The following is a 5,593-nucleotide window of genomic DNA, read 5'->3' on the forward strand; positions in this document are numbered from 1 at the left end:
TGTGTGTGGTGTGTGTGTGTGTGTGTGTGTGTGAGTGTGCGCGCTCGGAGTGTGTGTATTTGTGTATCAGCGGTCCTGCAGGTCCCAGATGTTGCGGACAGTATGAGGCGAGTGCAGGGGGACAGGGACCAGCAGCTGTCGCCGCCGCTCTCAGTATCATCATGAACGCATGGCTTTTAATTCATTGTGTTCTACCAACAATTACAATCTTTGTGATGCACAAGATGTTCCATATTTGGCCTGTGGGAGCCCTTTCAGCTCAGTGTAGTGAAGAAAGAACAGAAATCTTTGTTCCCTGACTTTGGAAACCTTGTTTAACCTTCAAACTGGCGATGTCAAGGGTTCCAAGTCCTCCACCTCCGGCAGAAATGTCGAGTGGCCCTGTAGCTGAGAGCTGGTGCTACACTCAGATCAAGGTAGTGAAATTCTCCTACATGTGGACCATTAATAACTTTAGCTTTTGCCGGGACGAAATGGGTGAAGTCATTAAAAGTTCAACCTTTTCATCAGGAGTCAATGATAAACTGAAATGGTGTTTGCGAGTAAACCCAAAAGGGCTAGATGAAGAAAGCAAAGATTACCTGTCACTTTACCTGTTACTGGTCAGCTGTCCAAAGAGTGAAGTTCGGGCAAAATTCAAATTCTCCATCCTGAATGCTAAGGGAGAAGAAACCAAAGCTATGGAGAGTCAACGAGCTTATAGGTTTGTGCAAGGCAAGGACTGGGGATTCAAAAAATTCATCCGTAGAGATTTTCTTTTGGATGAGGCTAACCGGCTTCTCCCTGATGACAAGCTTACCCTCTTTTGTGAGGTGAGTGTGGTACAAGATTCCGTAAACATTTCTGGCCAGAATACCATGAATATGGTGAAGGTTCCTGAATGCCGGTTGGCAGATGAGTTAGGAGGGCTGTGGGAGAATTCCCGGTTCACAGACTGCTGCCTGTGTGTTGCTGGCCAAGAGTTCCAGGCTCACAGAGCTATCTTAGCAGCACGTTCTCCAGTTTTTAGTGCCGTGTTTGAACATGGAAGGGAGGAGAGCAAAAAGAATCGGGTTGAAATCAATGACGTGGAGCCTGAAGTTTTTAAGGAGATGATGTGCTTCATTTACACGGGGAAGGCTCCAAATCTCGACAAAATGGCTGATGATCTGCTGGCAGCTGCTGACAAGTATGCCCTGGAGTGTTTGAAGGTCATGTGTGAGGATGCCCTCTGCAGTAACCTCTCTGTGGAGAATGCAGAAATTCTCATCCTGGCTGACCTCCACAGCGCAGATCAGTTGAAAACTCAGGCAGTGGATTTCATCAACTATCATGCTTCAGATGTCTTGAGACCTCTGGATGGAAGTCAATGATAGTGTCACATCCCCACTTGGTGGCTGAAGCATATCGCTCTCTGGCTTCAGCACAGTGCCCTGTCCTGGGACTCCACCCCCCCCCCCCCACCCCCCGCGCAAACGCCTGAAGCAATCCTAAGATCCTGCCTTTTGCAGGACTCCGGATTTTCCAGAAGTAGCAGCCCCTGTTGCTGCCACTGACCACCAGGTAGACAGCGCAATCTGTGGAGCTTTACTCTGTTGTGGGGAAGAGACTGCATCATGGCCCCAGACTTTTGAAACAGCACTAAATAACTTGGGGAAGCCAAGGGGGGCGGTGAGGGAAAGGCCCAGGACTCGGGCTACTCAACCTAATGAAAACCCTGTTGATGCATCACCCTGTTCCCTTTGGCTTGACCAAGTCTGACTCTGGGATTCAGTTTAGGTGCTGGCCCTGAGCACATCCCAGTCGTGGTACTTCGGAGAAACCTGCCTGCATCTGACTGAGCAGAACAAATTGTCAAGTGCCTGGAGCAAAAAGGAAAAAGAAGAAAGGAAAAAAAAAAAAAAAAAAGGACATTTAGTTTTAAGAGAAGGGAAAAGGAAAGGAGAGTTTTTGCAGAATTTTTCAAAATCAGTTTGTGAATTCTAATAGTATTTATGTTGAGAGAAGCAAATTTTAGTCCTTCCAACTGTGCTGAAGCTTGGATGTTTGTGAAAACTCCTCACCACCACACAAGTATCAGAAGAGCTCTCTCTCCTTAGCACTTATTGTTTGCAAGAACAGAATACATCCTTTTATCCTCTTATGAAAGTGACAAGCAAAGGCAAAAGGGGAAGAGGTTATTTGATCTGGAAGATAAGTGTTCTGATAATAGTGGCTTTTGCAAAAATCTTTATTGGTGTTGAAAACTGGAAAAAAAAATTCATCCAGAATTCATGCTGTCTTGACAAGAACTATGGTTCTCTGTTTTTAGATATTGTGGAAAATGTTTTTTGGCATTTTTCTCTGATTTTATTTCTCTTCCCTCCCCCCTCACTTTTTTCTAAAAAACAAAAACAAAAACAAAAACAAAAACACAAGAAATCTGAAAACACACAAAACAAAAACAACAAAAAGAAGAGAAGAAAAAAGGAAATTTTATTATTAATGCTGTGTGAAAAAAGTCCCAGCACAGATTGCTCAGCTGTTTGTACCTGACTTGCCACCTGCATAGGAGCCAGTCCTGTTCCTCCTTCTTAGCCCTCTTCCTACAGGGGAGAACTTCCAAATGTTAATTTTTTCTTTTTGAAAATATAAATAATTACTATTTTGTTAAAAAAAAAGAATACAAATAACAATAAATGCTGATGAGGATGTGGTGGAAGAGGTACATTCATGCATTGTTGGTACGACTGCAAATTAGTACAACTCCGGAAAGTAAATTAGTACAAATTAGTAGTACATATTAGTACAAATTAGTACAAAAAATTAGTATAACTCTGGAAATCAGTATGGCGGTTCTCCAAAGACTAGAAATAAAGCCAGCAAATGACTCTGCCATCCTACTTCAAGGTATTTATCCAAAAGAACTAAAATTATCATACTGTCCGGATACAGGCACATTAATGTTTATAGCAGTGTGATTCATAGTACCCAAGCTATGGAACCAGGCCAGGAGTCTCTCAACAGATGTAAGGATAAAGAAAAATGTGGTATATTTCACAATGGAGTCTTACTAAGTCATAAAGAAGAACCATTTTGGCATTTGCTCATATCTGAATAGCATTGGAGATCATCATGTAAAACCAAGTAAATTAGATTCAGAAAATCAATAGAGTGAAATAAGGGGTAAAGTAGGGAATCCCATGAAAATAGAAGGGAGATCAGTGAAGTAGGGGAAGGAGATTGAAGGGGAGGCAGTAGGGTCAGGAGGAAGGAACTGGGAACGAAATTGACCAAATATGTAATGTGCAAATGTGAATATAACACAGTGAACCCCACCTTTACATATATCTAAAAGCACCAATTTAAGAAGTAACAAATGAATAGAAGGAAAACCAGTAGAGTAGAGGGAGGGAAACAGGAGAAGGGAGGAAGGAAGTGAAAGAGGAAGTACTGGGGGAAAACATATGTCTCATGTATGTATGCTGAAATGAATCCCACTATTATTGCTACCTATATTGCATTAATAAAAACAATTAAGAAAATAAAATGATAACATTTTTAAAATGGAGCAAAGATTGGAAGGTGGTGTGGTCAAGATGTCCATCACCCTCAAATTGTTCCATATCATCATGAAAATTTTGATTAAAATGCCAGTAGTTGCCCCACCCCATTTCTCTCTCTCAGCACTGGCAAACATATTCTCATAGATATAGACCTGGTGCCTAATGCTAAACATATCTCTTTTCACCGCACTAAATGACAGATTGAGTTTCTGAACTCACTAGGGATAATAGATAGGAAGTGATGCAAAAAGTCATCATTTAATGTTCATAAGACCATACTCTTAAAAGAAAAATACAGTAGCTTGAGTCCCATATGCAATAATTTCCATAGAATATAACCATATTTCCAATCACATCCAAGATGGCTGTCTAGAAGACGGCTACAATCTGTGTTGCTCTGTGACCTGAGATTCAAGTAGTGGAAATACTGTTTCTCTGTAGTTTATTGGAGGATCTTTACATCTGCTCCTGCTTAGGAATCCTGGCTGCTGTTCCAGTGCAGGTCCCTAGGCCTCAGTGTCAGCACAGGACTCTCAGCCTCTCAGCCACTCAACCACGCAAGAACTCCAGCTGATATGCCCAAGCAGGACCACAAGCATCAGTACCCATACAGGACCCCTCACCTCCTACCCATGTAGAAATCCTGGCTGCTGCTCCCACATAGGACACCCAGCTGCCACTTCCATGTGGACCCCCATCTACCAGTATGAGGCTCCCCTGTTTGCCTCCATCTTGGGACACTGCAAGCACTGCCATCATCCCACACCTGCAGGTGCCTGCACCGGGGAACACTGGTCAGGGTCTGGAGAGAGCCACCAGCCACAAAACTGCATGCCATAGAGGTGCATCTCTGAACATGCCACCCAATGCCACCACCCAGCCCAATGTGACCTGACACCCCATCTCTGAAAGCAGCTGCCTCCAACTTATGACACCTTTGTCACCATTTTTAGTTGGGGCAACTCTCAGCATTGGACATTGGCTGGGACCTAGTAGCAATATCAAGGAGAGGTATTAGAACCCTGCAGGGACACTATAATCCTATAGGGTAAAAACTGTAACAGCTTGGATCTTCAGTGCTAGAAGGGAAGACACATGAAAAAAAAAAAAAAAACAAGGGAAGAATGTGCCCCAAACAAACCAAGATACAACATGATTAGAATCTATGGCCAGTACAACAAAAGAAATTACAGAGAAAGAGTTCAAGATGTACATAATTAAAATGTTCTGTGAATTAAAAAGATGATATAAGAGAACAAATGCAGGCAGCAAACGATCATTTTGATAAAGAGCTACATAAGCAAGTATGGGAAGTAAAAGAATACTTCAATAAAGAGATAGAGGCTCTGAAAAGAAAAACACCAAACAAACAGAAATTCTTGAAATGAAAGACATAATAAACTAAATTAAAAACTCAATAGAAAGCACCACCAATATTTTAGATCACTTGGAAGACAGAACTTCAGACAATGAAGACAAAATATTTAATTCAGAAAATTAAGTTGACCACACAGTGAAGATGGTAAAAAATCATGAGTAGAATATTTCATAATCATGGAATAACATAAAAAGACCAAATTTAAGAAATATTAGGATAGAGGAAGGTATAGAGTTACAAACCAAAAAATAAATAAATAAATAAATAAATAAACAATTGATTCAATGAAAAAATATCAGAAAATATTCCAAACATAAAGAATGAATTAGAAAATCAAATACAAGAGGCTTACAGGACATCAAATGTACAAAATCACAACAGACCTACACCAAGGCATACTATAATGAAAATGCCTAACATACAGAATAAGGAGAGAATTTTAAAAGCCACAGAGAAAAGAATCAGATTACATATAGGGGGAAACCAATAAGGATCTCTGCAGATTTTTCAACCCAGACCCTGAAAGCTAAAAGATGCTGAAATAACATATATCAAGCTCTGAAAGAAAATGGATTCCAATCAAGAATCTTCTATACAGCAAAATTAAGCTTCATATTCGATGATGAAATAATGACCTTCCATGATAAACCAAAGCAAAAAGAATTTACAACTTGGAAGCCTGAACTACAGA

The 5,593-nt window shown here is 40.9% G+C and overlaps 1 pseudogene; it reads left to right on the top strand.

Annotated features, from left to right (window-relative positions):
- The first annotated feature begins 272 nt into the window (after positions 1–272).
- Positions 273–1,473, top strand: LOC114079716 (speckle-type POZ protein pseudogene; annotated as a pseudogene).
- The last annotated feature ends 4,120 nt before the right edge of the window (positions 1,474–5,593 follow it).

Source organism: Marmota flaviventris, chromosome 5, assembly GCF_047511675.1.
Source record: "Marmota flaviventris isolate mMarFla1 chromosome 5, mMarFla1.hap1, whole genome shotgun sequence".
NCBI lineage: Eukaryota > Metazoa > Chordata > Mammalia > Rodentia > Sciuridae > Marmota > Marmota flaviventris.